At 38.8% G+C, this 22,743-nt stretch overlaps 1 pseudogene; it reads right to left on the bottom strand.

Moving 5' to 3' along the window:
• Window positions 1-1,429: 1,429 nt before the first annotated feature.
• Window positions 1,430-22,743, bottom strand: part of LOC139044492 (sodium/hydrogen exchanger 9B2-like) — a 52,092-nt pseudogene continuing 30,778 nt past the window's right edge.

Here is a 22,743-nt window from a genome sequence, read left to right as displayed (position 1 = left end):
CCTTGTTAACATGCAAGAACATGCTACTAAGTGATGGTAACACCCAATACAATGGTACCTCTGACTCCCAAATCTGATCTTTCCATCTTCATAGGAATGTGAATGTTTATTGACAGACACTTCTCAGCTTCCTCATAGCTGGGTGTGGTTATCACCAATAGAAGGTAAGAGAAGAGATGTGTCTAACTTCCTCACAACTTTCTTAAAAATAAATTGCTTGCCTTGGACTTTCTTTTTTCCTTCTTCCTGAAGGCTAGAAAGGAGACATGGGAGAGATCTACTTCCAACCTGTGTCCTAAGCTAGGGCGTGGCGGAACATCAAGACAGAAGGACACAAATCGGGGCTGGCCTGGTGACGCAGCGGTTAAGTTCGCACATTCCACTTTGGCGGCCCCAGGGTTCGCTGGTTCGGATCCTGGGTGCGGACATGGCACCACTTGGCAAGCCATGCTGTGGCAGGCGTCCCACATATAAAGTAGAGGAAGATGGGCACAGATGTTAGCTCAGGGCCAGCCTTCCTCAGCAAAAAGAGTAGGATTGGCAGCAGATGTTAGCTAATCTTCCTCCGAAAAAAAAAAGGACACAAATCTCAGTAGACCTCATGAGCAGAGTAACCCTGTCAGCATCGACCAGGCAGCCAGTTTCATGAGAGGTAAATAAATTTCCATTTTCTTTTAAGTACTGTATTTCTTGTTTCTTCATTATAGCAGCTTAACTTACCCTGATTAATATGATATTCTTGAGAGTGGCATAGATTTGAAAATTGGCTCTCTGTCACCTAGAGAACAGGAAGAGCCTGAAGACGTGGGTCACAAGAAACAACTAAGAAAGGGCTAGACCAGGGCACGTCTTAGCGGGAGGCAAACTCAGAGGGGCCACTGAAGTGGGGGACTCTGTGGAGCCAGGCAGGAAGTTGAATGAGGGCTTTTGTCATCCAAATAGGTGCAAGAGGAAGAGCCAATGAAGATACTTTGTGTACATAAAAATTTTGGTGGGGCCAATCAGTTACAATACTTCACAGAAAGGTAGTAAGAGGGGCAGAAATGGAGAAGAGGCAGATTAACAGGGAAAGCGAGGGGAGAAACTGATGAGAGATTACAATGTATTTAAAAAGAAAAGAGGATCCAAAAACAACTCAAGGCATGAGAGGCTAGGTGGCCACGCATCATAAAACTGTGGCGGCAACAGTCACTCAGAGCGAGCTGTTGGCCAGCAGAACGCCACACCGAACTCGGTCTTTCCCCTGTTAATCTGATATCGTGGTAGTACATTAAAGAGTATTTCTCCCCACACAGATTAAGATAATGATGGAGTGTTTGAAGCAAAAAGAAGAAGATAGAGAAATCAGGCTAGAAATGTAGAACATTACCACCTACATGGAAAGGGTAATGGCTGAAAATGCTGTTTAAAGAAATAACCACACTTTAAGTTCTGTTACATTTTAAGCTTAAATATTATATATTTCAATATCTATCTTGATAAAAGCAGCCTCTGGTACAGCTTTCTAATCATATATTTAGCATTCTCTCTTTTCACCTCTAAACTTCTTCAGAGGGCTCTCCTCGAACTTCTCCATCATTATTTTGATGTGCAGCTTTCTGGAGAAGCCTGGGACCCAGCAAACCAATGAGGAGACTTCCAATTGGGGCTGTGATGAGGATGGACAAAAATGCCACTGTCAACACATCCATTCCATATTCTTCTAATTGTTTCTCTCCATGTGACCTTGCTGTGTCCAAGGCCACGGATCCTATTGCAGCCTGTAAAAGTTTAATGGTAAAGTTGGACACAGGCATATAAGACAGGCACATAGAAAAAAGGTGAATTATTTTATCATTTGCAAAAACAAACTGCTTGTTCTTTTGTTCAACTAAGAAAGTTCTTTCTTTCAAAGTGTACTGCAATTGGTTTTGGTATTCTGAAAATTCTCCTGCCCTGGCATGGGGAAGGGATGGTGATTCATATGTACTTAGTTGCAGAAGGCAGGGTTACAAAAATATCAGGCAAATATATTTCAAAACACAAGGTAAATACAGCCTCATGATATAATTGACTATAAGACGATTCTGTATACTAAATTCCTTATGAGTAAAGAAAGTCACTGGTCATCTCACTCTTTTATCTTCAGGAATCTGGAATTAAAAAAGAACAAGATGAAAAAGTGCAGTGAGCCCTGTGGCCGAGTGGTTAAGTTTGCATATTCCACTTCAGCGGCTGAGAGTTTTGCTAGTTTGGGGGTGGACATGGTACCGCTCATCAGGCCATGCTGAGGCGGCGTCCCACATAGCGCAACCAGAGGCACTCACAACTAGAATGCACAACTGTGTACTGAGGGGCTTTGGGGAGAAGAAGAAGAAGAAAAAAGAAGATTGGCAGCAGATGTTAGCTCAGATACCAATCTTTTAAAAAAAGTTTAGTGATACTTACTGGAAGATGGCAAAGTTTTAAATGAAAAAACATAAGAATATGTATTGCTATAGAGCTAAACTAATTGTTAAACATAAAGAAACCTGAAAGTGGTAGGCACTGTCAAAACTTGAAGGTAATCTTATTAGGTATTTGGTGAACTCTTTGCCTTAGGTCTTGGTGAAATGTTTTATTTAAAATTTGTCTACTGGGAAGTATTATGAAAACCTTCATTTTCTTTTAGAGGCAAAATGCCATATTAGTGCACTTGGGAAAATAATATATTAATCAATCTGGTTATTCCCTTATTCCACAAAACACAACAATGTTGTCCTCTAGGACAATGAATCAGAAGAGAGAATGCTGGTGTGGATGAGACACAATGGCAGAGACTACTAATTGCCCACAAATATCTGAATGCCCCTTTTCCCTTCTAAACTAGAACTCCTGAGTGTTAGCTGGTCACATTGCTGTCCAAACCAAGACTTTTTTTCATCCTTCTTTGCAACTAGATGAAGCTATATATCTAAGTTCTGGCCACTGAGAGGTGAGCAGAAGTGATAAATGCTACTTTTGGATTGTTCCCTGAAGAGAAATGGACACTTGCACATCATTCTTTTTCCCCTTCCCCCTGATGAGAAATGGTGAACTGATGGAAGGCACATGCTGAGGACAGTGTCACCCTGCCAGCTCTGGAGTGTCCATGCTGGACTGCTGGTGGGAGAGAAGGAAAAATCTATCTCACTTAGTCCCTGTATGTGAGGGCTCTTTGTTATTTCAGGTTCCTTGTACCATAACTAATTCAACATTTCAAGAATTCTTGGCAAGAACTGCACTCATTACAATGTATATTTCTCTTTCAGTTCTCCGTTGTGTGTGTATGTTTTGAGGTTTGTAGGTATGCTGATTTAAAATATATTGTGATTTAAAATATATTTCTTACAGCAGGTCATGGACCAAAAAGTTTGAAGAACACTAATATGGAAAAAAACATACAAGAAAGTCTTGTTTCTTAGGCAGTGGCAAAAGAAGAAAAAAGAAAATTCCATACAATACTTGCTTCACAGTACATACATTATTCACCACATCCAAGATAATTTCTCCTTATTATAAATTTGCTTTGACAGCAGGAAAGTGCTGTCTTTCAAATTTTAACCTTTAGAAACAAATCTTTCAAACCAAAGCTACTAGAGTAATTATTTTGATAGTTACCTAATAAAGTTACCAGAAGTAGTGTAGAAGCTGGAGACACTGAGGGAGAAACTATTCCACTTATTGTACCATATAAACCTCACAGTATTCTTAGCCATTATGTCCCAGACATCTTTCAAAGTCTGATGAAAAAAAAACTTCTCTGGGATAATGCCCAAACCTATAGCCACACCAAATCTGGCATATAGTTACAGAGCATACACAACCCTCAAAGTTTCCTAAATTAAAAATATCTGATTTTCATCTCATGAAATAGAAATTTACATATTTAAATAATTGCAAAATAATCAAGGATGCAACAGTTAGATCTTGTTTGCTATAATTAGTCTGAAAATATACAATACAATCAGGGCTATTTGCAACAAATGATAATCTATACAGTTCTAATTTAATTAGCAATTATAGGTATTCTACCAAATGCATGGTCAATAATTTCAAGCACCTGTTAGTGCCTTGTTAGAGTGCACAAATTTTGGGTCATGTGATTGAGACAACTGACAGGAAGTACAGCTAGTTTGAAAAATTTAATATTAACTAATAATCTAGGAAATCAATAAAGCATTTTCTGAGTTGTTTCTCAATAAATCTTTCTCCATTATATATAAAGACCGAGGTTGAGCATAACTGATCATCAATCATATTGACAGTGAAGTATTTCCAAACACTAACATGGGCCGCGCTATTTCTGTTTCACTCTCTTCTTAGAAGACATCAAAACGAAAAATCTCTAGGTGATTCAGAGAGCTCTGACTGATGAAAATTCAAACTCTTCCCTCCCTCTACTACTGCTTTCTAGTAACATAGGGATTTATTGGATTTTCAGTTGTACCCTGGAGATCTAAAGAAATTTAAATGAGCCATCATATTAAAGGAATCAGCATACCAAAAATAAAACTTTTAGAGTAGATTAGTAAAAATTCTTTTCATAAATCAAACTTGTTACTTTTGTTCACCAAATTTGGACAAGCCCTCTTATTCAAAATTTTAAGGGATCATATTGAAATAGGAGTTAAGATCCATCATTACCTGGACTGTGGCCTTTGGAAGCCATGCAAATGAAATAAATATCTTTTCCTTTATGTTAAAACCAGCAAAACACACCATCAGAAATGTAGTCAAAATTCGTATCAGTACTGCAATACCCAGGGTGGCAACACAAAGGCCTGTAAGAAATACTCAATTTTTAGACATAACGAAATACTGGGGAAGAAATGGAATCTCCTGATTATTGATTCAAAATTCTATCAACAGAAATAATCTAAAAACATTAAAAAATTAAAAAGACAAAAATGATTAGGCATAATTTGTCAAAACATCAATATTAAGGATCAATCAGACCATTTGTTTAAAAGAAGGTATTTGCCCTAAATTAAAGCCAGAAATTAACTAAATATATTTGAATTTCCACAAAGGAGATTTGAATGTTATTTATCTTATGCTTTATAGCAAGAACCACACTTTTTCCCATGTGTTTATTTAACAAGAATTTATTAAACTATAACTACGCATAACAGAATTTGGACTAGGTTCTGATACCCAAACACGCATAACGTACAGACTTTGCCTCCATGAACTCCAAAGTCAGAGGAAGACAGAAACATAAAGAACCAAAAGGTGAGTGCAGTGTAAATATACCGGTAAGAGGGCGCAGAAGAGAAAAAACTTAATATTTTCATCAAAGTGGTTGAGAATTCTTTACAGAGGATAAGACCAGAGGTGATATTCAAAATATTTATCAGCAAGTATGGAGGCAATCAGGCAGTCAGAAGAGAGCTGGCTGGGCACTGACCAGTCAGAATAGACACTGGCTTCTACACCTGTTTCCCCATACTGGTGTGTGCACTGACTGCCCATCACCCTGGCTGATGTGTACAGCTACTTCGTTCAGTCCTTCAGAATCCTTTGCTGATAAAGGTAAGTTCATTCTGATTTGCAAAATAAGAGATTGTGACTAGGGCAAGGCAAGCTACCGGACCTGAGAAAGGCAAAGCTAAGGTGAGTACTAGGTAATAGGGTGGTTTTTGAAAAAGTAACATTTGTTGAGTGCTTGCTCTGTGCTAGGTTCTGTATTAAGCTTTAAATGCATCTCTTTACTTAGTCTTTACAACCTGTGGAGTAATTATTCTCACTTTACAGTTGAAAAAAAATGAAGATCAGAAAGGATAAATAACTTTCTCAAGTTCAAGAGGCTGGTAAAACACCAGACAGACATTGCTTGATGCTCTATTGTGAATCTGCAACATGGTTTCTTTATGAAAAGGTTCTGTGGCTCTTTATTGGAGGGTATTTTTCCCAGCGTGGTAGATTTTCAAAAGTATTTGTTGCCTTAAGTACAAGATACAAAAGGGACGATCCCATTCCCAGGAGGGAGCAGTCTGGGGAGGATGATGAGGAAGCCTTGGACACACTGAGCCTCAAGTTTTGTGGGATTTACAAGTGGTGATGTCCAAGCAGCAACTGGCTATGTTGAATTCGAGATAAAGATTTTGCAATTACATAGTTTATAATCGAAGCCACTGAGTGTAGCTGAGCTCAGAGAAATGATACCCAGCGTGAAGTGTAGAAATCTTTTGAAAGAACTTGGAGGAAGAGCAGCACTTAAGCCATATATAGTGTAAAGGAAGACTCAGAGGGCACTGGAAAATGTAAAAATTCAACGTAAAAAGTGTTGTAAAGAGGTCAATAGCGTCCAATGCTGCTGAGAGATCAAGTCAAGTCAAGACTAACACGTATTTCGTGTATCCAGCAATACGACCGTGGTGAGGGCGGGGCTGGTTGTGGAATGGGGCAGAAGCTGGGCTGAAATGTTCTGAGGGAGGGCATGAGAGTTGAAATGGAAAAGGGGGACACAGTTACCTCTTTAGAAAAGTTTGAAAAGAGGAAGAGAGAGAGAGAGTGGTAGGTGAGGGGGGAAGTGAAATGAAGAAGGGATATATATATATATATGTATATATATTTATTCAAATTTTGACTGTGGTAAAATACACGTAAAATTTACCATCTTAACAATTTTTAAGTGTACAGTTCAGCAGCATTAAGTTAAACACTCACATTTTTGTGCAACCAATCTCCAGAACATTTTCATCTTGCAAAGCTGAAACTCTACACCCATTAAACAGCAAGTCCCCATTTCCCCGCCTAAACCCTGGCAGCCACCGCTCTCCTTTCTGTCCTTATGAATTTGACTCCTCTGGATGCCTCACAGGAGTGGGATCATGCGGGATTTGTCTTTCTGTAACTGGCTTATCTTACCCAGTGTAATGTCCTCAGGTTCATCTATGTTGTCACATGCGTCAGAATAGAAAGATACTATTTTAAGATAGGAGAGATTAAAATCTGTTTCAATTCTGCAGAAGAGAAAGCTGTGACAAGGATATCTGAAGATGTGTCAGAAAAAGGGGAGACTCTGTGTGAGATCTAGAAGGAGGTGGCAGGGATGGGATCCCTAGTATGGACGGAATAATACTGTGATGCAAGAAAAGAAGGAAATAATGAGTACAGGTCTTTCTTGATGTACGATGGGGTTACATCCTGATAAACCAATCATAAGTTGAAAGTCAACTTTAAGTCAAAATATTGTAAGTCAAAAATACACTTTGGGCTGGCCTGGTGGCATAGTGGTTAAGTTCGCACCTGCCGCTTCAGCAGCCCAGGGTTCCCAGGCTTGGATCCCAGGTGTGGACCTAGCACCGCTCTCAAGTCATGCCGTGGCGGTATCCCACATACAAATTAGAAGAAGACTGGCACAGGTGTTAGCTCAGCGACAATCTTCCTCAAGCAAAAAGAGGAAGATTGGCAACAGATGTTAGCTCAGGGCCAATCTTCCTCACCAAAAGAAAGAAAGAAAGAAAGAAAAAGAAAAAAATGCATTTAATACACCTAACCTACCAAATATCATACCTTAGCCTAGCCTACCTTAAATGTACTAGGAACACTTACATTAGCCTACAGTTAGGCAATCATCCAATACAAAGCCTATTTGATAATAAAATGTTCACTATCTTATGTAATTTCTTGAATACTTACTGAAACTGAGAAACAGAAAGGGTAGAAGTGTATGGGTCGTTTGCCCTCATGATCCTGTGGTGACTAGAGCTGCAGCTCACTGGCGGCTGCCCAGCATCTCGAGAAAGGATCATATGGCATATCGCTAGCCGGGGAAAAGATCAAAATTCAAAATTCGAAGTATGGTTTCTAATGACTGCATATCACTTTCATACCATGGTAAAGTCAAAAAATCCTAAGTCAAACCATCGTCAGTCGGGGACCATCTGTATACGTGTACAAATTAATTTTTGAGTATGGTACTAAAAGTCAACAGTTTTAATATGATGGCTTTTGAATGTATGAATGAATAAAAGAATGAATGAACAAACATTTCTATCCCATGGATACATATTATAGAACTGCCTAATTATCTTTAAAATTCTGGCCCTTGATCAGGACAAGCCTAGATGAACATTCTTATCGTTGGAAAAAAATTTTAAGGCCTGCATTTTCTTGATAGTAGTTAAGAGCGACACTTTTCTTTACAAGCAACAATATTGAAGGCATAAAATTTACTGTCTTAGATTGACAAACATTCTTTTCTAACCAACTGCTTAAAAGATCAGTATTAACTTTTTATATAATTGTGACAATGGGAACCACCAAATATAAACCTACTACAGATACTACAACTGAATATAAAAAGTTGATTTTAGCAAAAACACTACTTTGAAATTCTCACCCACAGTTTCTGGTCTGAGAGATGCAATAGATACCTCTGCTCCAATCAGTCCAAAGAGAAGGGGCTGGAAGATATCCCAGGCCACTGCAGTAATCTTTTCAACCTCTGCCTAAAAGAAACACACATACACATACAGGGATTTTTATTATGTGAAGTTAGAAGATCTAAGAATTTTACTAATTTGAAATCTGAGTCAATTTGACCTGAGATAGGCTTTATCTATGTGGCATCTATAAATAAGAAGGTAGCTAGAATACAGCAAAAAATTGCATAAAGATACTTCTAACAGTTAAGGTATTACATAAGGTGCGTTGGTGTTGGTTTGCAAAAGGATGTTAACTATAAAGAATCTCATCAAGTCATCTCAGGAGGACTTCGACTTCTGAATACATGATGTGTGTGTCCATAATACTTAGTATTACTTTATAGTTAATTTTCACTCAACAATATGATTAAAAGATCTTGTAATATTTATACATATATCTAGAAATGCACCTTATTGCTGCATAATAATGTATGATATGGAAGTACCATAGTTTATTCAACCATTTCTTTATTAATAGACCTTTAAGTTGTTTCCAATTTTATTTTATTATAAAAGAATACTGTTTATGACTATCTCAAATCATGCACAAAAATAAAATTCCGGTATAGTGAAGTGCTGTGCCAGTTATTAACTTACTGCCCCTCGGCTCCAAATCCTCCTTTCAATTGTTGCTCTGCAGAAGATGGAGCCAGGGGCTGGCCCAGTGGCCGAGTAGTTAAGTTCGCGCGCTCTGCTTTGGCGGCCGCGGGTTTCGCCAGTTCGATTTCTGGATGTGGACGTGGCGCTGCTCAACAAGCCATGCTGGGGTGGCATCCCGCATGCCACAACTGGAAGGACCCACAACTAAAAACACACAACTATGTACCGGGGGGCTTGGGAAAAATAAAATCTCAAAAAAAAAAAAAAAAAGAAGATGGAGCTGGACCCTTTTAAGTCTTTCCCCTTTGCTAGCTGGACCATATTAAATTTTGCCACTAGAGGGCGCCCAAGAGCTACTCCAAGAGGAAGGCGCTCGTCTGGTTCGGTGGCTCCTCCTAGCAGGATGCTTCCGCACCGGGTCCTGCAGCCCGGGTGGCTTCTCCAGAGCCAGGCTCCTAGGGTGTATGGCGGCCAGCAGCACTCAGCGGTCAGCAGCTGCCCCCAGCCTCCTCCTCGGGTGATTTCATAGCCAACTGCCCTGGGCAACATACCACCCCATACACCTTTAGAGGGTAGATTTCCAGCAACTTCTGCAGGCAGGGTACCATGGTGACTTCTCTGCCATCCAGTGAACCAAGGCTCTAACAAGGCTTGGATTCTCAGCCCTGGGTGCCGAAGTAGGTGGGGTGGGGTGGGGAGGTGGAAGCGGATGCTGCATCTCAGCCCTAGGGGTTTATAGCTGCTATTCCTATATTCTTTAGGGGCCTCTTTACATCTTACAAGACAATCCCTAGTATGGTTAATAATAAGCTTTCCCTATTCCAGTTACTATATGGTTTCTCATTCCTTCTAAGACCCTAATTGATATAAGTACTAACTTTATGACACACAATACAAAAACCCTTGGAAAAGATTGACATAATTGACTAGAATAAAACGAAAATATTTTGTGGCAAAAGAAACCATAAAAAAGGATAGGTGACAAACCAGGGGAAAATATCTGTACCATGTGTAACAGAATAAGGAGCAATATCCAATCAATAAGAAAAAGACATAGAACCTAATCGAAAAATGGGCAAGGCATACACACAAGTAATTTGTACCAGAAGAAACACAAGGGCCAAAAAACATGAGATACTAAAACTCAGTAATCAGAGAAACACAAATTAAAATGATATACCATATATTTTTTTGGGGGGGGAGCCATCATATTGGAAAAAAACACTAAAAAGTTTTAATAATGTCTAGTATTTATAAGACTGTAAGGAAACTAAGCAATTGGTAGGAGAGCAAATTGATAATGCTTTTTTTGTAGGGCAATTTAGCAGTACCCTTAACAGTGTCTAAGAATTTACATTTAACAGATTTTTTCAATCAACTAATAAGAATCTATGTTTTTGAACGACATTTTAACATTTTTTTACCATTTTTACACATCTAAGGATCTATACTTTCATTTACGTACTCAGCAGTTTGACAAAGGAGGATTACCTCGTTTCCCTATTTTCTTAATTTTTGTTATTTCTGGTATGTTTATTAAGGTGAAGATTCTATTTCCTCTTAGTTTATAAATGTTTAAAGACACCGTATATGAGGGGTTGGTTGATTTATTTATATAGTTCTATTCCTATATCATTATAAAGTTATGTTTTCACATCGTAAGGAATCAGATCATGACTGAGGTTCAAATTCTGCCACACACCAACTGCAAGCCACTCGCCTCTCAGCACCTAATTTTCCTCATTTGTAAAATGAGAGGTTTACATTAGATAACGTCCAAGATCCTTTATCACTTAATGACAGTGAATCGTCTGCCAAACTAAGGTCCAGATGCCACCCTTCTACATATCTTTAAATTTTACTTTTTAATTTAGTTTTTAGAGTATATCATAGCTAAAGTTCAGACTTTAGCTGATATCCATAGTTGTAAAGAACAAAAATCAACTCTATTAATTTTAGGTTACTTAGCCTTCTGTTGCCATGACTAATGGCTTAACAGAAGTCCTCGAAAGTATTTCATGTACTGAGAACTCCAATGAAGGCAGAGGCATATTGAGTTTTCTCTATCAAATTGTTTTTATTTCTAAACTTGGACAAAGGCCACAATTTGGTTTTTTTTTTTTTTCTCGCTGAGGAAGATTCGCCCTGAGCCAACATCAGTTGCCAGTCTTCCTCTATTTTGTATGTGAGCTGCTGTCACAGCATGGCCACTGATAGACAAGTGGTGTACATCTGTGCCTGGGAACTGAACCCAGACCACCAAAGCGGAGCATGCTGAACTTAATCACTAGACCACCAGGGCTGGCCCCACGATTTGGTTTTTGATTGTAATACTGTAGACTAATTTAATATCAGACATGGCCCTATATATTGTAAAACTTAAAGATGAGAGAGGAGCCACAATGTACCTTCTTGTGGGTTTTTTTGTAACTTCAAAACTAAAATGAATCTGTTTATAAAGAAAATAGAGGGGCTGGCCCCGTGGTGTGGTAGTTAAGTTTGGCACACTCCACTTTGGTGGCCCAGGTTTGCAGGTTCAGATCCCAGGCGTGGACCTACACCATTCATCAGCCATGCTGTGGTGGTGACCCACATACAAAGTAGAGGAAGACTGGTGCAGATGTTAGCTCAGTGACAATCTTCCCCAAGCAAAAATAAAAAGAAGAAGATTGGCAATGGATATTAGCTCAGGGTGAATCTTCCTCAGGAAAAAAAAAAGAAAGAAAAAGGAGTCATCAAATAGGCTAAGTACAAAAGAAGACATGAGTTCAGAGGAATGAAGACTGTGGTGTCCACTGAAAGTTAAGGCCACTTTACCTATCTGTATGCACCATTAGTAAGAATCTTCAACAATGGAAATCACTTTCCATTATGGACAAAAAGAGAAAGTTAAGAGAAACAGAAGTTTCATCATGAGTTAAATATCTACTTAAGCTGACACTTCTCTTCTTAGAGAGAAGATTTCAAGATTCAGAAGATTGAAAATATATCAAGAAAAACATCCTGTAGCTGTTAAAGTCATCAGAAGAAGCACTGCATTTGAAAACAGATGAAAAATATAGATGAAAAAGGCCTTAAAAAAGTGAGTGCATTTGAATACAATAATGGCAAGATTATAAGGAAAACCAAGCAGGAAAGTATGAGATAATGTCAGAAAACTACAGGCGCAAACAAAATTTTATAAAATATTGTAGCTTGTCAAAGCATAATTCAACAACAATATAGCTACAGCACTGAGTTTACAAGTGTTTTATTTCCATTTTCCCACATAATAGCCACAATAATTCTTTAGTGATTATTATTATTTTTTTCAGTGTACAGTTGAGGAAACTGAGTATTAGAGAAGGTAAGTGACTTGCTTGGGATTACACATCTAGACAGTAGAATCTCTGGGACTGGAATCCCAATTTCCATAGATTAAATTTTATGCTCTTTTTATTACATTGTGCTGCTCAGAGATAGTCATAAAAATTATTAGTGTGTTCTGACTAAGCACTTTGCCTTATATAGATTATTTCACTTAATCCTCCACTCTATGAAGTTGTTGCTATTATCATTCCCCACTTGAGAGATATGGAAATCGAAGACTGAGAAGTCAGATACTTTGTACATGGGCATACAGCTACTCAGGTGTAGGGCTGAGCTTAATCCAGGAAGTCTGAGTGCTCAGACCCTATGCTACACCATGGAACAAGGAGGAAAAGCAGTCCAAAACCTGGACTCATTGATTTGGTGCCTCCAGAAGTAGGGACTTGCCTGAGTACTAAATTAGAAAAGATATGGAGAGTGTCTGCCATATAAGTGATTCAATGAAGGTTTTTTTACCCTGTCTTTAGGAAATCATTTTCATATACTCAAACAGTGTGTTTTCATCCTGGCTCTGCCACTTATTAGCTTGGTGACCTTAGGCACTCTATCTACTATCTCTAGGCCTTGGTATCCTCATTTGTAAAATGGGTCTCATATCTACCTCTCAAGGTTATTGCAAAGAATAAATGAGATAACATAGGTAAGATTTCACTAGGAAAGGAATCTTTAAGAAAAAATAAACTGAGGAAAGGTCATAATAAGAGATTGATAGATCGGACCACGTGAAACTATAAGATATTTGTGTGTTAAAAATGAACAATAAAAAAAGGCACAAAGGGCTAATATCGTATATATAATCAGTACATTCAACTTTAGGAGATAATGGACAAAAAACCTATCAAAGAAAAAGAAAAAATACAAATAGCTAAATATATGAAAAAGCATTCAATTTTATTGTTAAGCAAGGAGGCATAAAACAAAAAAAGATACCACTTTTGACTATCAGTAAGGATAAAAATTAAAAACAATAATATTCTAAGGCAGTGTTTCACAAAGTGTGGTCCCCAGGGAAGCAGCATCAGCATCACCTGGTAACTGATCAGAAGTACACATTCTCAGGCCCCACCGTAGTCTAACTAAATCAGAAATTCAGGAGTGGGGTCCACAAGTCCAATTTAACAAGACTTCCAGGTGGTGCTAAAGTTGGATAAACATTATTCTAAGCTGATGACGATGTAATGATATAGGTACCTCACATATTACTGGTGGAAAAGTAAATGGATACAACTCTAGAAAGCAACCAGTTTGGTAATACGTGTCAAAAACCTAAAAATGTTCATGTTATTTGACCCAAAAAATTTAGCATTAAGAATCTGCCCTAAGGAAACGATATTGGATTTCAGCATAATTTAAAATAGCAGAGACTGGTTTTAAAAAGCTTATGGTGCATCCACGTGTGTGTGTGTGTGTGTGTGTGTGTGTGTAAAGAGACATACATAGGAGATTAACCAGAGGTAAATATGAAAAAAAAAGCTGTCAGTTCTCTCTCCGGGTTTTGGGATTACATTGATCTTCTATGTAATCAGCCAGGCTGCTGGCAATTCAGGCAAAGTTATGGCAAATGCAGAAAAACAGATGATTTGTTTGGTTTATAACGGTCTTTTCTACATGACTCACATCCTCGTTTTCTGAAGAATCGTGTAACCGGAACTGGCCGGGCCCCCTCCCTTGTCTTCTGCGCGAGTGGCTCACGTCCACTTGCGGTGGGCACCCGTCTTCCCCTCGACGTCTGTTGCTAAAACTACTCTTTTATGTTCTATTCCAAATGATATGGTTCCTTTTCACTGTTTATTTTTTATCCTATCATTTATTAATTTACAAACAATCTGAAATTGCAAAGTTTGGAAGTATAATGTTTTTAATACACTTGCTATATGTTATTCGAATAGATGTCGAAACATAAAAACGTGCCCTGCACAATGATGGTATATTCTGGTCACTTTGGAGTCGATAAACCTGAGTTAAATCCCAGTGCCACTTTCTAATTTTGTGACCTTGGACATGTTATTTAAGTCCTTCTGACTTACAGTCTCTATAAAATGTAAATGGTAATATTTTTTCAAAGGTTTTTTTGATGAGAATAAATGAGAATATCCCCTCACTGGCTAGCACAGGGCCATACGGAGTGGCAATAAAAATTGATTAATTCTCTTCCCTCTTTTCACCCATGACAGTATAATATAATGAGTTGGTTGTAATTTTTGAAGACTTTTAAACAAGTGACAACAGAAAGCATTTACCTATAAAATTCAATTTGAAGAAACTTACTACAAGCATATTTGAGAATTTTCCTGTTGAATAAATGAAAGGAAATAAACCAAAATAGTTTACAGAGCTGTTGGCTTTAGGTGGAGAAATTACAAATCATTTTTTCTTTCCTTTTATCTGACTTTTAAAAAATTTTTCAAAGTTCTACAATAAGCATATACCGCTTTCATACTCAGAAATCAAATAAACTTTATTCTAAACAATATTCTCTTTGGTAATTTATTTTTTTAAATGCTAAAAAAGGTTACCATTCAAAAGTGAAGGGACAGTTTGTAAAATGCTAATGTCAGGCAAGCTCCCAGATGCTCGACAAGGGTCACAGTGCACACACAGTGGCATGCCTTCACGGAGTGAAGACTGCGAGCTCTGTCCCGGACAAGGGGGCCAGAGTGCTCCAAGAGCAGTGCGCTGGTCAGCAGCCCAGGCAGGATGGAAGGCACTCAGCAGTGAGCGCTCAGCGAGGAGCCAGGGAGCCGAGATCAGACCCGAGACTGAACAGCAATGTGTGATCACCTGCCTCGGCCTGCAAGGAAAGTGAAGCCACGGAAAAGCAAATTTTGACAAGAGCAAATGTTTACAAGAGATGAGGGATGATAAGAGGACCCAATTTATACTGGGAAGTTTATGTTTTAGCTTTCCTCTTGTCAGATGTTAAGTTACGTGAAATCACAAAGGAGAATTTAATAATACGGGTGCTGCTAAGGAAAAAAAAGTAGACCTGAAATAAGCCTTACAGCCAAGCCTCCCCAGGAGGACGCAGCAGCCCTGGGCCCATGCAGTGCCTGCAGCAGGGCTCTGCAGAGCCTTGCTCCTTGCCTGCAAAGCCCAATCCACTGCGGCCTGCTTTCCTGGGGCCTCAGTCCCTTATCTACACAAGGCTCCAGGCAGCCCCACCAATCCACCCTCCTCTACAGCAAAGGGATGCCCAACTGCACATGTCTTGCCTCCCGAGAGTGAAAGCCTCCAACGGAGTGCCATGTGCCCACAGTGAAGCCCTGCCTCTACAGACCTCTGCAGAGACCGCTCACCTGCAGGGCACTGCACACCCAACCTCAGGACTGATAATCAACATATATTTTTCATGTAGTATTATTTTAAGCTGAATTATTTTCAACAGTTGTCTTTGGTTTTCCCAAATGATATATGTGTATTTAGTTTAGGTCACCCACATCTAATTTCTTCATGAAGCAGAATAGTATATGATCCTCTCAAGTTCAAATCCATAAAAATGTACCTTGAAATTAAATAAATGGCAACCAGCTAATTTCCATAATACACATAAAGGAAATGAATAATTTTAATGATCTTGAAAGTCAGTAAGAAAAACAGACAATCATAAAAAATGGGCACAGGCTTTTGAATAAACTGGCTAGTAAATATATGACAAGATGATTAGCTCCACTTGTAAAGAAATACAAATCAGATCAATAATGAGAAACATTTTTCACCTGTCAGATTAGCAAAATATCTAAAGATTGAAAGTACACAGATCAGAAAAACAGATCCTTTCACAAACTGTTGGTGGGAATATAAATTGGTACTGCTGTTTAAGAGGGCAACTCAAGGGGCTGGCTGCATGGCTGAGTGGTTAAGTTCGTGCACTCTGCTTTGGCGGCCTGGGTTCACCAGTTTGGATCCTGGGCACAGACCTACTACACACCGCTTGTCAGGCCATGTTGTGGCGGCGTCCCACATAGAAGAACTAGAATGACCTACAACTAGGATATACAACTACGTACTGGGGCTTTGGGGAGGAAAAAAAGAGGAAGATTGGCAATAGCTGTTAGCTCAGGGCCAATCTTCCTCACCAAAAAATTTTTAAAAAGCATACGTTAAAAAAAGGGCAAATTGATACTATCAAAAGTATCAATGTGCATACTCTTTCATAGAGAAATCCTATTTCTAGAAATTAATCCTATAGATACACTCAAAGATATGCTATATTTTGTTGATTTTAAGAAACACACTTTTTCATTTCTGAAATTAGGAAGTGATGTCATAGTTTAATTGGCAGCATTCTTTTTCTCTCTTGGTGGCATGTAAAATAATGGTGCTTCTTAGACTTGATAGTGTCTTAGTGGTATATGCAAGGATATTTTATTGATGCACTTTTTGTCTTGGCAGAAAATTAGAAACAATTTAAATGTCTGTTAAATTAAATTTAGGCAGGAAACTGGTTAAATAAAGTACAGTACAGCTATACAATGCAATACTCTGCAACCCTTACAAAGAATAAGGGAGGCATCATGGAAATATGACCATGATACATTTTAAGTAAAAACATCAAGTTATAGATTGGTATGTAACAGGAAAAAAGGAAGTGTATGTGTGCATTTGGGCATACGTTTGTATATGTACAGAAAATAGCTCTTATGATTAATTTTATTAACTTGATATTATGAAAGTATCTGGAAAAAAACTAATCTAATCAGAAAGTAGTCATGAGAAGAAGAACTTAAAATGAAATTCACCTTTTCACTGCTCCATCCCATGCCTGCAAGGAAAGCCATGAGCAACGTACACAGTCCTCCTGACCCAGGGAAACCAAGATACACACTGCTGAACACCGACAGCACAGACAGCCCCAAAACAAGGCACGCCCGCTTCCATACAAGTTTGTCCTTGAGGAGAAAAAACGTGGGTTAGCTCAATTATTTCATAGAACTGATTTTTAATTATTGATTTTTCCATATTCAGGACTTAGTAGAAAATAAAAATGTCTGTATCTGTGCACATAAATGCATGACATAACATTTACTTTCTTTTCCTTAACAAAAGTAGAGTTAGCATGTGTACAAACGCAGCTTCCCCGTTCAGGAACCTCAGTGAGCCTCCTCTGAAGTCATTGACGCAGAAGTCCGCAGGGCTGAACGGAGCAGCAGAAAAGAGTGTGTGGGCTTTGGAAGTGGACAAATTAGGGTTAAAATGCAAGCTCTTTCCCACCATTGGCTATGCAGTGGCCATATTACTTAGCCTCTCCAAGCTTTGTTTCCTCCTCCTTGAAAGCAGTTACATCATGGGGTTTTTGTGAAGCTTAAAGATATGATATCTCTATTATTTTTAGGTTCTCTATTTACTCTTTAATGTGATGCTCTCCAGTTCTTCTTTCTAAATCTTTGAATACCAAGAAACTCTAGGTGGCTGTAGACTGAGAGGAGTCTGTGGTGTTGATTTTTAAAATCTAAGCAATGTGCTCCTCTCTTTCGTTACTTGTCCCTGTTCAGCCTTTAAACTTCTTGATTGCTTTAGAAGGCAGCAGGTCCTTAGAAGGGTTCGACTGGAAGCGCACAGGCCCTGGCAGTGGATGAACTGAGTTCATACCCAGCTCTACGGCGTTCTAGCTACGTGACCTTGTTTAAGTCATCTCTCCCTGAGCCTCAGCAGTGAAATGGTCATATTAAAGGTATTCTCTTCATGGGTTATTGTGTGGATTGCACTAGATCAGCGCTTCCCAACAGAACGATCAGTGATGCTGGAAATTTCTATGTCTGTACTGTCTCTGGAAATGTCCTGTGTCTGCTGGAGCTGCATGTAGATAGTCGCTGCCCTGATGAGCACAGCGGGACTTTACTCAACTCACCTGTCATTTTATACACAGTAAGCAACAAAATGTAAGCCATCATTTTTCTTTGTACTTTGTTGCATAATTAGAAAATCCTTGAATTTTCTTTTATGCATTCATAAAATCTTTTACAGACTATTTTACTTGGAGTTTTTTTGCAGCACAATAAAAATTCAAATCAACATACATTCTGATAATGCAAACATTAATTTTCTTAATTAAAGTTTTACTTCAGTTAAGATTTGAATTCCATTCAAAATGCTCTGAAATCTCAAAATAACACCAATTCTTTTAGAAAAGAAAAGGTTTTTATATGTTTACCTATCAGAAGAGACTAAAGAGGGTAAAGGAAAACAAACAAGCCTTTGTTTCTCATTAAGAATCACTATGTACAGTAAAGAACTTCAATCTACTTGGTGAGAAAGAGACTATATTTTAATGAAATGTTAAGGTCTATCTATTTGATAGTATTAGAATCTAAGGTATTTTGACACTAAAACCGTGGGCCCAAAGAACCATTTTATATCTTGATTTAGTTGAGTATTATGAATAATAATAAAAATAAAAAATAAATTAATTAAAAAAATAAGACTTGCGGGGCTGGCTGGGTGGCGCAGTGGTTAAGCTCGCACGTTCCACTTCGGCGGCCCATGGTTGGCCAGTTCGGATCCCAGGTGCAACCTATGCACTGCTTGTCCAGCCATGCTGTGGCAGGCGTCCCACATATAAAGTAGAGGAAGATGGGTACGGATGTTAGCTCAGGGCCAGTGTTCCTCAGCAAAAAGAGGAGGATTGGCAGCAGATGTTAGCTCAGGGCTAATCTTTCCTCAAAAAAATGAAAATAAAAATAAGACTTGCATATCCTATTAGTTTGGAATTCATGTTATTTGTTTTACAGTGCAAGCTGAAGTGTACAGAATATAAATAGGAGAAGAAAATCCCAGGACTGCATTAACATCTTCAAGGTTTAGCTGTCTTCCTAAGCCTCACAGACAGCACTGACAGAGCAGCAAGCAGTTTTAAAATGGGGGTCATTTGCTAAATCACGTCCTTCACATGGCTCTGAGGGAGTGTTCCAGAATGTTTTCCCGTGACATTTTAGAGCACGACTTTCCCACAGATGGTTTCCTTTACCTGGTCACTGCTTGGGAAGTACTGAATAAAAAATCCAAGAAGAGCCCCAGCTGCCACACCAATTACTACCTCCAAAATGCCTCTGAGGACATTAAAAACCGTGGAACCTTAGACACACATAAAAAAAAATCTTCAGTCAGAACTCTAAATCCATAAATACAAAGACTTTACTTCAATCATCACACAAAGCATCTGATTACACAGAAGGAAAAGTTTACAGATATTTCCTGCTCTCCACAGTCTTAAATATATGTGACTTAAAGTGTCTAATAAAATGGGCCTATCTTATAAGAAAGGTATGCATTATTAGAGATAAACTTCAAAATAGGCATAAACTATGATTTGTGCACTTTTTTGTACATTTACTTCAAAAAACTTTACCTAAAGGGCCTAAGAAAATATGAAAGATAAAATTCATGATTCAGAGCTAATTGGTATGATATGCATAGGCTGGGTGAGTAGACTGATCTAGTTTTCAAACAGCCATTTAATAGCCTGATTTTTTTTTGTGTGAGGAAGGTTGACCCTGACCTAACATCCGTTGCCAATCTTCCTCTTTTTACTTGAGGAAGATTGTCACCGAGCTAACATCTGTGCCAGTCTTCCTCTATTTTATGTGGGACACCGCCACAGCATGGCTTGAAGAGCAGCGCTATGTCCGTGCCTGGGATCTGAACCCACGAATCCTGGGCCACTAAGGCAGAGCACACGAACTTAAACCATTACCCCACAGGGCTGGCCCTACGAGCCTGATTTTAAAATAACAAATGTACACTGATTTTAGTAGGTTTGATATGTATAGAATACAGGAACTTAATTTGAAAATTAAAATCAAGAATCTTTTCTTACTATGATGAGTGTAAAGGACTCATTCCTTCTTGAATGTTTATTCTAAAAGCAAACTGAAAACAAATTATTTTTGAAATTGCTCTTAGAAGAATCTTTATTTCTTACTCAGCTTCTTTGAAATAATAGAGAGGTAAGTAGAACCAATATTTTCCCCCATATCATACAGAACTTAGGAAACTTTAATTAAAAAAACTTTGTGAACACATTGTGCAGAAAATTATATTAAAGTTGCTCAAAGGGGCCGGCCCAGTGGTGCAATGGTTAAGTTCACACATTACGCTTTGGCGGCTAGGGTTTGGCAGTTTGGATCCCGGGTGCAGACATGGCACCACTTGGCAAGCCATGCTGTGGTAGGCGTCCCACATATAAAGTAGAGGAAGATGGGCAAGGATGTTAGCTCAGGGCCAGCCTTCCTCAGCAAAAAAGGGGATTGGCAGCAGATGTTAGCTCAGGGCTAATCTTCCTCAAAAAAAAAAAAAAGTTGTTCAACACATAAAGCCCTTCTTCACACACTATTCTAAGAAAAAATGTACTAACTAGTTATTGTGGGTTTTTGTCATTGTGGTTTAGAGTACGCAATATGTCACCCCAAATATGCCACTGGGGCATAAGGATTATTCTGAGTTGAAGGCAATTGAGAAGAAGCAGATATAAGAAAAGCTCTCTGCCCTCTCACTATTTGCCCAAAAGCAGGACATACATTCATAAAGGTGTCCCCTCTCCTTTTTACCAGGAAGGACAGAAGTTAATCACTGAGACAACTTGGGACACTTATGGGCCCTTATCAGCCCCAAGACAGCACCAGAGGAATTCACATCACAAACTTTGCTAAAACAAGCCCTTATCTACCGTTAGGTCCCCATATGTTTCTTTTCCCACAATTTGCTGCCTCTAGAAGCTCAAAGCTCCTTTATCTTGTGCTTCTCCACATAATTATTGTTCTTTGCTAAAATGCTGAACAAGCCCAAATTCTGACCGCTCCTTTGACTTACTCATCTTTGAGGTCTTGTGTAAGCACAATGCACACGTTAATAAACTGTTTTTCTCTTGTTAGTCTGTCTCTTGTCAGTCTGATTACAGGGCCCCAGTCAACGAACCTGGTGTGGGAAACGGTTTTTCCTCCCCTACAGTTTCAATTATCTCTTGTATTTAAAAAAATGATTACCTCTGTAGTAGTTTTATTTAGCTAGGACAGCTCTCTATTAGGTAATAGTGTGACTGTCAAAAACATTTATCTGTGATAATAGTATACGTTGCAAGATATTACAGTAAATAATTTACTATAAATGTGTAGAAAGTAACTAACCACTTTCAGTCTCCCGTATAGTAAGATTGTTTAAAAGAAAAAAAGACTTCTTGGGCCCCACCTCTGAAAATTCTGATGCAGTAAGTCTGGCCGGGCCTGGGATCCACATTTTAAAGAGGCTCCAGGTAGCTCCTATCCAGATGGTCTAAGGACTGCATTTAGTAGGGCAGGGCAGAGGGTACAGAGTATTGTCAAGTAGGAAGGTTCTTCAGGCTAGCCCCACCCCCACCCCCACCCCTCAGATTATGAAAACCCCAGCAGCCGCTCCCCACGGCCCTCCCTACCCTGCTCCTGTGTGATTTTAATGCAAACTCTGTTGCTCTAAAGCTGTGGTTTCCATTCCCAAAGATTATGATTTAAGTGGCCTAAGGTAGGGCCCACATATGAGTATTTTTAAAAAGTTCCCAGGTAATTATAGTGTGCAGCTGAGGCTGAGAACTATTGTTTTAAAGGTGTATACCAGGAAGCAGGGAGAATGTACGATTGGACAGGTACAGTAGAGTTAAAATAGAGACAAGGGTGTAGATTCGACCTAATTGGTAATAGAGAATCCTTGCTGGTGCTTGAACAAGAAAGTAAGACTATCAAAACAATGCTTTGAGAAGATTAATTCACCAGTGATACACGGTGGGGACTAGACGTAAGGCAACTTCAGGGTGTGGGAAGAGGTGAAGTACTAGGTAATTGGCATACGTCAAATATAGTCATAAAATGGGAGGATAACCATGGGGCAGAGAGACTGAGAACACAAGACTTTCTAAGGTGTGTTCCCACTAAATAATCTGAAGCTAAACTTAGCCCACAATTACATTTTGTCAATAATATGAAATTGCAAATCTTATCTTCCAGTCTTGGAAACAGATTAAAAAGTGAACTTAAATGTGTGCTGTCCCAAAGGATAATAAAGGTGTTGAATAACAGTAGGGAAAAAATGCCTTAAGTTCCTGTTTTATTACTACTTAAAACAAAATATGTCTGTATCAGACAGTTATTAAGTATTAATAAGATACACATTAAAATAATTATTTCCCCTAAAATGTTAAAGACGAGAGAACAGAAACTGTCCCTCCCACTTGGACTACTTTGTCCTTTGTGCTCACTGAAACACCTGCTCACCCTCTGTGCGCAGTCTCGAAGGCTGACCCTCCCGGGTGGCTGCATGCAGAAGCTGTTCTCCTTCTTTCGACTTTGCTCTTTTGAAGCCCCCTCACGCACCTACCACA

Source organism: Equus asinus, unplaced genomic scaffold (genome assembly GCF_041296235.1).
Source record: "Equus asinus isolate D_3611 breed Donkey unplaced genomic scaffold, EquAss-T2T_v2 contig_89, whole genome shotgun sequence".
NCBI lineage: Eukaryota > Metazoa > Chordata > Mammalia > Perissodactyla > Equidae > Equus > Equus asinus.
The sequence above is the reverse complement of the archived record's forward strand: the minus strand, read 5'-3'. Positions and strand labels throughout refer to the sequence as shown.